Here is an 11,738-nt window from a genome sequence, read left to right on the forward strand (position 1 = left end):
GAATGTAGAATAAATTTTATAATTTTGATTATTTTTTGAAGAGAGTAATTATAATTAATATTTATCATTATTTAAATTAACCCTTTAAAGGGCCATTTTTTTCTAGTCATATTATGTTAAAATATTTTTAGGCTTGAAATTAGAATAAGAAAAGGGATTCATTTAGCTTATTAGATAAATTTAATTTGATTCATTAATTAATTTGGTTAATTAATAATGAAGTAACAAATCAAGACACATCATTTCGTCTGAGATAAAGAACTAAAGCATCTAAGTTTCTGACTTACTAAAAAAATTTGTCAGAAATTGTTGTATGAAATAATGCCAACCTGCATAATTTCATACAAAGACTGATAAATTTGGTGGGAAGCATACTTCCCACGGCCCTAGAAAAGCTTAAGTATTATTATTTTTTCTGTTTAAAAATTAAATTATGATTCAAATACTAAATGAATGAATATGTATTTTTACATAAAAAAATAAGAAATGAATTAATTAAAACACTTTGTAAATTAATTTGAATTTAAAAAAAACGACCGAAAAAACTGCATTTATAAATGTTTTCGTGTTTTAGAATTAAATTATAATTCGAGTGTTAAAAAAAAAGCTCTTTTGTCCAAAAAATAAAAGTAAGCCAATTAAATCTTTTGTAAATTATTGATTTAATTTAAATAATTTTGAAAAAAGAAAAAAAAAAAACTACAGACGAACTCAGTTTAGAATCCGGGATTACGAGGAAAAAAATTGTAATCACGTTAAAATTGTTAAGATGCTGAAAGATTGTGATAATTTCTAGCACATGAGCTATACAGGAATTTCAAAGCTATTTCTTCAGAATTGGCTTTATACTGAGTTTTAATATTTTAACAAATGAACAGCCTAAAGATATATTACCATTATTCTAAATCTCTTCTCAAACTCAATTTTCCAGCTGTGCTCTTTTCTTGTAATCCTGTTAAAGGAAAGGTCTTTTAAAAATGTTTGGATCAAATGCTGAATCAAAATAATGAATCACAATTTGAATGATCGTTACTTTCTAAAATACATAGTATAGAGAAAGTATAGTTATCGTCAAAAATTCGAACTCGAGATTTTGACTAATTTCCACATTCCAGACTTCCCTGATTCTTTGATTTGATTCGAAAAACACAACTGTGGAAGATAACATGACACATTAAAAACACACACACACATGTGGAAGATCTGGGACAAAGATAACTCAAAAACGGTTTTAGCTAGATGGTTGAAATTTGGTGTACGGCCTTTACATCAAATTTGCAATCTCTATCAAATTTTGAATAAAATCCATTCAGGAAAAGTCTGTTTGTCCAGCTGTTCGAATATAAGTTAACACGACGATAACTACAAAAAGAAGAGAGATAAATAATTAGGATTTAGTACACAGATTTAACATCTATAATGTAGACACCTATTCAAGGCTTGAGAAAAAAACCAGCCAAGGTTTACCATCTTTTGTCTGTACTTTCAAAAGCATGTTAATGAGATAATTGGAAAATGCAATGACTTAAAAATATCAAATTAAGTATGAGAATTTGATAAAAGAAGTACAATTTTGTGTCAAATTTTTGTTTGAATCGGTTGAAAAAAAAATGCATATAAAACACAAATTCGATTTCTGGATACTATTAACGCATGCCAGGGATTAATCGCCAAATAACTCGCCAAGAATGATGCGATAAATTCAGTAAAAATGTAATCCACGCCAAAAGTTAATATTTTGTAACTATATCACCCTAATGTAATAAAGGGCGTTCTCTGGCATGACAAATGTATTAGAAAGTATGCAAGAAAGTTTTTGGGAGACCAACCTGCTAGTTATTGTCGTAGAAATATTTTGGTCCTAAATTTTCTTGTATTTTACAGCAATTTATTATAAATTTTATTTTATTTTAACTTTCTTAAAATTTTATTTTAAAATAAAATAGGTATAAAAAATCAAAAATCAAAGAAAAAAAGACTGAATTCTTGTTCAAATTTAGATAATTGTTGTAATTAATTTTTTAAAATTGAAAACATATCTTTATTTTTATGGAGGAAGAAATTCAAAACTTTCTTTAAAATTTCTTCAATTTTTAATTTATCCGATGATCACTTTCTCGTTCAGAAACTTATGAGATATTTCTCAACCTAGTAGAGTATGTCATGACAATATTTTGCTATTTTTGAATAGGAGCTAATTGATTAGTTTATAATTTTTCAGAACTGCAATATAATCTTTGATCAAAAAAACAATTTGTTCAGATAATGATATTCAGCCTTCTTATTAGTTCTAAAATAATAAATAATGTTTCCAAATGTTTTAATGGAAATTCTCTTATAATCATAAACAATCCAAAATTAATAAAATAATAGTAAAACGAACTTATGCATGAAATAAAAATGTCTACAATCTAAAATAAAAAAACTTAATTATTTTTCAGACCTAACAGATATGCCGAACTTGAACATTGACCGAACATAGGAATCCTAATCTTATTTGAGCTAAAATAATTGTGTTCAATTTTCTTTTCTTGTAATTTTGCTTGTGCTGCCATCTGTCGGCGGCATATTTAACTTATGATTCAGATAAATTCCTTTTGCCTGGAGTTTTGTTTCAAGCTAAAAATTTTTTTGGATCGTTTGATTTTTCCTTCAAAAATGTTAATGCGTTGAAACTTTTTTTTTCTTTACGTGGTAAAGCATCATCGAGAATTTTACAAAAGCAAAGAATGAATGCAAACTTCTGTATAAAAAAATCTTAAGCTGTAGAAATAGTTGTAAATAAATTATACATAAAAAATGTTCCGGATGTTTAAATGAGATTTATACGGTAATGCGGAATTGTGAAAACTATTTTAAGGGAAAGTTTTGGAATTTAAGATAGAATAAAACAAAAAAAATGTAAATATATTACATTTTGTTATGTGAATACATATAATTTAAAATATGCCATGGGATTGTATAAGATAGTGACAGATTTAAATAATAAAACTTAAATAACGTTGGCAGTTTAGCTAAAAGGCTTTTCTAATCAATTCTAAATAACATTTAAAATAGAAAAAATTATAAATTGAAAACTGTTTTACTTTACACCACCACAGTACCCCGACATCAATACCATTGAATATCTGTGGACCACACTCGAAGCAAAAACACAAAATTAGAAAAAAAAAACCCATTTAAAACAAGTGTTGCAGGAAGAATGGGGTAAAATATCTTCAGATACCCCCAAAAATGGGTCGAATAGGTACCACGACGTTTAGAGGCCATTATTAGAGCCAAAGACATACAACTTAATAGCGACACTTCGTTTCTATGCGTGATATTTCAAAAATTTCATTGGTGTATTCTCAATTTTTGAGGCAAAATTCTACGCATATTTATTTAAAAGGCTTCTGAAACTTTTCATTTTAGAAGATTTTTGTTTATTTTTCTTTATTTTTACTTTAAATTAAACCACTTGTTATGTGTAAAAATAAAAACAAGTTCCCGGTAATATATTATTTATATTGAAAGTCGGATTTATCAAGTAAAAGTAAAGTGTATTCTCAATTTTTTGAGCCACTGTATATATATATATTAAAAAGCTGAGGGATTTCATGATTCTTCACAATTGCATCTCATCCTCAAATGTTAGAGTTGTCCTAATGTTTAAAAATTAAAAATTTTCCTTCCATCAATAAATTAATAATATGCTAGGAAAAAAAAGCATTAATAACTGGAGAACCAACAGTATTGTTTTCCCTTATGTACAATTTTTGCTTATGTTGCAAACACACACACACACACACACACACACACACACACATACATACATACACTTACATATCCACAGACACCAATCAAATTTTGATCCAAATCCAACTACAGGTTGACTGTGACCTGTATTTTCAGAAACATGTATAATGCGATAATTTAAAAGGGAAGTGATTTAAATATAAGAAATTTGGTATGGGATTTTGTGACTAGAAGTGCAATTTTGTGTCAAATGTTTGTTTCAATCGGTTGGAAAAGACGTGTATAAAATACCAATTTGATTTTTAAATACTATTAATGCATGCCAAGAATGGAGGATTAAATGCGAAATAACTCGCCAAGGAAGACACGGTAGATTTGATAAAAATGCTCCATTTACGTCAAAAGTAAAGCGAGTTCGCAAATTGTACAGACTAAGTCTATGGCAAAGGATACCGACGTGCTCTGATTGGTTTAAGCCTTGGCATCTTTTTGGCAATGTTTTGCCAAATTTTGCGAATTGCCAATAAAATTTGTGAATTTATCCCCCTCCCCCTATTTCTTACGGTTTACATGTAACATTAATCTGCAACATATATACAGCAGAAAACATCAAATCCTGAAACCTAAATTCAGGAAATATAAAAATTACAATTTATTAAAAATATTTTTTGTGTGTGTTTCTTCTTAATATTATTTTGAAATAACTAAAAAAATTAGCTACGAAATAACATATTCCGTTAAAGCTTACATATTTATACGTTTTGGGCATTAAGTAATCATCTCCCCATATGTCGTTGTTGGGAAAGTAACAAACGTTCAGCAACAAGTTTCAATGACTGCATAAATTATCTAATAAAGGCACGAAAATCATAGAAAAATAAGAATTATTTCATTGCTGCATCATATGGTGAGTAATCACTTTCATTTAGTTTTTATACTTTTGTGCCTAAACAACATTAGTTACTTGTATTACTAGTATTATTCGTAATATTTATTATTATTATTAATAATTAGTATTAGTAGTATTACTAGTAATATTTAGAGAAAACAATTATATTAATAAAAATTAGATCGTGTGGATATTCACTCGTATCTTCCATAAAACTAAGAACAAGGTTTGAGAAGAACAAGGTAAGGTACAAGGTTTGAGCCAAATAAGCGCTATTATTATTAAATACACTATTATGAGTGCAAAACATTGCCAATAAGATGCCAAGGCTTAAACCAATCAGAGCACGTCGGTATCCTTTGCCATAGAGTTAGTCTGTACAATTTGCGAACTCGCTAAAGTAAATATTTCGTAACTGTTGCACCTGATGCCACCTAAGGCGTTCTCTGCCATGATAAGTGTATTAGAGAGTTTGCAAGAAAAGTTTGGAGAAATCACTCCTACTGGTTTGTGTACTCAGTATTTTAAAGTAGACTTATGTCTCTAAATTCATATTTTCAGCCTTTATATGAAATAACAAAGAGAAATTTGAAATATATGTAATGCAAATTAATAGTTTAACATCCAAGAAAGCCAATGTTCTGAGCGAATAAGCTAGACGTCAGATGTATTCTACCGAAATGAAATAGCATAATTTAACATTTTATTTTGCTTCTCATGATTCTGTTTTTATTTCACCAAAAAGTGTTGATAAAAAAAGAGATGAGTAATTATGGATATTTTCCAGTGTATGCATTTCGGGATAAAAATATTTGGTAAAGAAATGCATTCAAATAAATTTTCTTTTCATTTGTTTAAATAAATGGCAACATGGTTCAAATTATTGACTGATTGCAGCATTTTGTTACTCAATTTTACTGACGATTTATAATGTATAATTTATTATTGTGAGTATTTATTATATTTTATGACGTTATGTTTTATATTATTTATACTAAATATATTTATTAAGGATAAGAAAGCTAATTTATTACTTTTAGAGTGCTGTAGCTTTCTTTTCTTTATTATTTGTTTCTTTATCAATGTTTCAGTTACGAAATTTATATGTATTGATTAAATTTCTTTTCTAGGAAAAAAAACTCTGTAAATAAATAGTGTAAAAAATAAACAAATGTAATTTCTTCTTAACATTGTTTAAATCTGGTTTTAGTACTATCAAACTAAGTGACAGATTTCTAAAATTAACAGAAACTTACTGTTAGTTCAACATTACAAACTTAGCTATAGCATAAATTCACGTGTTTTGTAAATCTACTATAGGCTTGCATTCAAAATAAAACTTTTCAAATTTTACTCTCACATTATCTAATTCAAACATAAAACAATCATTATTGCTACTAAAGATTTATAAGCAAAATTGGTATTTAAAAATTTCTGTACAACCAATATCTAATTTTTTTGTGTGTTTTGTTTAGATGCCTCCATGTAGAAGAATTCTTCTGTTGTGACACACTGTTGAATCATATTTCGAAATAAGTTTTTGAATCAATGGCAGGTAAAAGGATTAACATTTTGTCACATCTTGAGTTGAATTTAATAATGCAAACTTGGCGAACTTTAATTTTAGAATTTCAATAAATCCTCATATTGTATCCAGTTATTTCAGGAGCAATAAAGACGATACGGATGTAATACATAACCATTTTATTGGCGAATTTTTTTCTCGCTGTTCCTCAGTTTGGCAGTTCTAGGGACGGGTACCATTTGGCGATTTTCCGCCAAATTTTTCTTGCCAAGTCCCGCGGACACTGTAATTTTCAGAATTTTATTTCTCAATATCATGACTATTTTCAAGAGACGCTAGCGACTTTATCTTTAAAGTTTGGCGCCAAATTTGGTGTACCCGTCCCTAGGATTTAGCCGAGTCCAGCTGCCTAAAATAAATTTCTGTTCGCTAAAGTTGAATTTTTTGACCGCTTTTAAAAAAATAATATTACCATTTGGAGGTTTTCAATACAGCCTTGAGATTTGCTATGTACACACAAATAATGAAATTAAATTTATATCAAAATTAAGATCGAATCTAATTAACATCGCCAATATAGTAACTGAAATAGTTCCTGTAGTAAATCCGTTCATAATTTTGAGTATATTTTTAGCAATCTTGATTTTTGACTTTTTCGATATGATGTAGTAGACATCATTGGCGATGTGAAAAAGCATATTAAAGTAGATTCAAAGCCAATATTGAGTATTGAATATATAATACCTTTCACCGTTAATTAATAAGTACCCAAAAGTTGGATGCAAAATTAAAACTGAACTCACACAGCACGCATACCAATTTTATTCAAGTCATTACGATTTTTGAGTTACAGCGTTTGTAGCCCTGTGAAAGTACAGACCAACTGAAAGTTAGTTCCTTCATATATTTGGTTCCAAATCTGATAGAAATATACATTTTAGATGTTAAATTCATTTTTAATTAATGTAATTAAAATATATTTAACATCTAAAGTATTATTTAATTTTAATATCTAAGCTCTCTTTGCTTTGTAGTTATTATCTTAACAAATATTTGGGAAGCTAACTAAATTAACTAACTAAAACTAAAATCTGATATACATCTACAAATTTGATGCATAGACCATATACCGAATATTATCCTTCTGGCTGAAAGCGTTTTGAATGCACCGGAGTTTAACTCCCTTCTTCGCCAAGTTGCGATAACGCGCCAAAGCTGGCAATCTTTTTTATGCGCTATGATTGGACATCTGCTTCCTCGCTTTCGAAAATTTCGCAAGACTGTTGTTGGCGATTTTTTAAAACGGCGCCAAGCAGGGGGTTAAACTCCGATCGTATCAGCGTTTTTTAAAATAATTATATATATCGCTGACAAACAGACGAAATGCCAAAAACATGCTTATGGAACTCAAGGAGGTCAAAACTGTGGAAAAACGTCAAAATATCTTCGGATTTTTTGAATATTACAGCATTTTTCTATAATTCATATATCAGAATATGAAAATTATATTAAGAATTGAAGAAATCGTATTTGTCATTAGTAAATTATAGTTTTACTGCATCATTGCTGGAATTTACATATTAACCACATGAAAACGATTAATTGCCAAAGCATTTTCCAAGATTCCACGCTTTATGACAACCGGTTTCATTCCAGGAATAAATCGCTAAATAAATTATCGAAAAGCGAACGCCAATAAATTCTTTCACAATTAAAGTCATGAACGTGTAAAGTCATTGAATTGGTATCCGGATTCATATTATTAGATTTATATATGAAAATTTGATAACGAAAAAATGCTTGCACAAAATGGCAGAAATTCGATAGCTGGTGTTTCCACTGTATGCTTAGAATTCCATCAAATTTTAAACGAAATTCATTCACAAGAATTCTGTTTGTCCAATTGTCTTACAAATGAATACGATAATTACAAACCCTGGCACTTTTCGATTAACCAGGCAGAGGCAGAAGTAGCCATATAATTTAGGCTTGCACCAAAGAAAACGTCTCCAAAAAACAGTTATAACATTAAGTTTGTACGGAAGCTGGTGCAGATCTTGACATCGTATTTTTTCTCAGACGACTAATTATTTGTCTACTTTTATTTGTACCTGGCTAAGCAAAAAGTACCCAATACCTAAAAAGCTAATTGTTCAAATCTAACACACAGATTTAGATTGTAATGCGTAAATATGAACAAAATTCCAAGCCGAATCCGTTAAAAAAGCTTTTTTCCTCCTATACTTTCGCATACATGTAAACACGATAGGTTTATATTGAATTGAAATAAATCAAATCTAAAATAATCTTTTAAAAAAATAATCTAATCTAGCTAAATTTAATTTTTATTGCAGGGTGCATATGGAGATCAATTCAATACATGTATTGCAATTTGCCTTACATTGAATGCTCCCACACACCACCTGTTAAAACATGTTTGGAATTATGGATGGAAGCTATGGTTGGAAATGTGGCGACGCTTCAGAGGTTTGTTGCCACCGTTGTGTTTGTTACTACGGGTAAGAATTTTGTTTGTTTTAATAGATATTTCATGAATTATTCAATGATTAAATTTAGAGTTCAGTATTATTTCGAAATTTTCTAATGCAATTCAAAATAAAAGTTTATATAGGTTTTGAGATATTCTTTTTAATGCGAAAACAAATAAAACCCTCGAATTGTGTACTTTCAATGATAGTGACCTTCAATCTTAACAGAGAGACACGGCAAATGATATTTATTAGTAGTGAGATTGAAATTTACTTCGAGGTATGCCGGCCGTATATTTGTTCCGAGCCAGATTGGCTAGAATGATCCGTGATTGGCTCCGTGCCAAAGACCAGGCTGGCTAGATTGGTTTGATCCGCTCCAAAGACAAGATTGGCTAGACTAGTTTGATCCTTGCCAAAGAACAGATTAACTAGAATGGTTTGTTCCGTGGCAAATACCAGATTGGGTTGAATGGTTTGATCCATGCCAAAGACCAGATTGGTTAGAATGGTTTGTTCTCCGCTGCAAAGACCAAATCGGCTAGAATGGTTTGTTCTCCGCTGCACAGATTACATTGGCTAGAATATTTTGTTCCTCGCCAAAGATTAGATTGGCTAGAATGTTTTATTCCTCGCCAAAGATCAGATTGGTTAGAATGGCGTGTTTCGTGCCAAAGACCAGATTGGCTAGAATGGTTTGATCCGTGCCAAAGACCAGATTTGTTAGAATTGTTTGTTCTCCGCTGCACAGATTAGATTGGCTAGAATATTTTGTTTTTCGCCAAAGATTAGATTGGCTAGAATATTTTGTTTTTCGCCAAAGATTAGATTGGCTAGAATGTTTTGTTCCTCGCCAACGATCAGATTTGTTAGAATGGTGTGTTTCGTACCAAAAACCAGATTGGCTAAAATGGTTTTATCCGTGACAAAGACCGGATTGACTAGAATGGTTTGTTCTCCGCTGCAAAGACCAGATTAGCTAGAATGGTTTGTTCCGCTGCCCAGATTAGATTGGCTAGAATATTTTGTTCCTCGCCAAAGATTAGATTGGCTAGAATGTTTTGTTCCTCGCCAAAGATCAAATTGGTTAGAATGGTTTGTTCCTCGCCAAAGACTAGATTGGCTAGAATGTTTTGTTCCTCGCCAAAGACCAGATTAGCTAGAATGGTATGTTCCAGGCCAAGGACCAGATTGGCTTCTTTCTAATGATCGGGTTGCCAGACTAGCAGAGAGCTGCATTGCACAGAGGATTGCGATGTGATCATACAGGAATGTAGATTTTGTAACAAAAACTAAATCATATGTGTTGGCCATTGGTATCGAAATGAGATCTTTGGCCTCCGCTTATTGGTATTCAGTTGCAGAAAAATATGATTGACATCAAGCGTTTTTATACATCTACGTGTTTTTTGGTGGCGGTGGTGAAGAATGGATGAATGGTTAGAAATAAATTTTATGAATAGATATTTACGAATAAGATGAAAGGCCGACATATGTTATGACCAAATGGATTTATAAATGGACTCAATTTCATTCTGCCTAATATATTTCGAAAAGTCTAGGAGTGAAAGATACATTACAAAAAATTAAGTGAGATTGGGATTAGGTGAGACTAAAATAAATGATAAAGATTGGGTAAGATTAAGATCAGCTTCTGGTTGTCAAAGTGACTTTTGATAAAATGGAATTCTTACTTAGCTTCAATATATGGAGAATATTACCTATCTAGGATTGCAAAAAAAAAAAAAAACTCATCTGTATTTGTGTTTCCCTTGTGACTTCCCTTGTGTCGCCTTTATACATATAATACGTCATATACATGTATTTTATAATGTTTTAAAAGACAGAATTGAATATTTATGAATACAAATGTAACTATCAAAATATTAGTTTTTGCTAAAAATTATTTGCTATTTTATATGATATGTAAATAAATGTGTGATAAAATAAGGCTTGATTTTTTCCCCTCCCTTTCAGCTTTTGTGAAAGAAAGTTTCATTGGTTTGTACTGCAGCTTACCAGGAGTAACGTGCAAACCAGAAAAATTACTTGAGGAAGAAGAGTGCTTTAACATGTCTTTAAAAAAACAATTAGGAAAATTTATTCTAGGCAGCTTACTGTGGATTACAAGTTTGATACGATACATTGGGGAATCAATTATTTTCAGGCCTATAGTCTGGCTTTGTCAGAGCCCTTTCATTCATGTGAGTACTTTTTATTGTTTTATTCATTTCAACACAAATAACAAATTGACCATTTCTCATTCCATTTTGTTATACCAGTTTGGTCAAGATGACTCATTGAATTTTAATTAATTTGTAACTTTTTTGAGTCTAAGTGAAACTGGAAAGTATACTAACTATGGTAATTTAAAACTTGAAAGTTATATTAAGAAGGAAGAATGTGGAAATTTTATCGATAATCTTCTGATTGTCAGTATTTTCAATTGATATTTTCTTTCTTAACATTAAATCTGAATTCGCCGTAATGAATACAACTCTTTCATTCCTGAAATCATTTCGAGTTCAGTTATCTCAGAATATTGGAACTCCCGAATTTCGCTTTAAAAAAATAAGAAATAATTTCTTACCTTCCTACAAATGCTCTTTTGATAGCTCGTATTCTTGAGGGGGGATGGAAGAGAACCCATCTTAGCTGATGGCTATTAAGTAAATGTATATCGGATATCTTTGGAGAGTTAACAGAAAATTTCTCTGTAACCATCTTCCTCGGATATTCAATTTCCCACACTGAACAAAAAAGGGAAGGAAATTTTACTGTGTTGTCAGTCAGAGGTCTAGAGCATCTGCGTACCCTCATTAAACAGAGGTTTGGAGCCTTTCTTTATTGTGATAGAGTTAAGTATATCATTTGAATATTTGTCGAGGCGTGATGCTCTATTAAAACTGCAAAAGTATTCCTCTGCCATATCAGAAAGAGAGCAATTAAATAGTCAATCTTCTCTTTTTGTCTTCCGAATATACTTTGATAACTTTGTTACAAATTTGCAAAACCCTGTGACACTAGTCTCATTGTTACAAAGAGAGATTTACAGAGATTTATAATGGATTGCCAGACAATCATCCTCAATATCTAT

The sequence above is a fragment of the Argiope bruennichi genome, chromosome 4 (assembly GCF_947563725.1).
Source record: "Argiope bruennichi chromosome 4, qqArgBrue1.1, whole genome shotgun sequence".
In the NCBI taxonomy this organism is placed as follows: domain Eukaryota; kingdom Metazoa; phylum Arthropoda; class Arachnida; order Araneae; family Araneidae; genus Argiope; species Argiope bruennichi.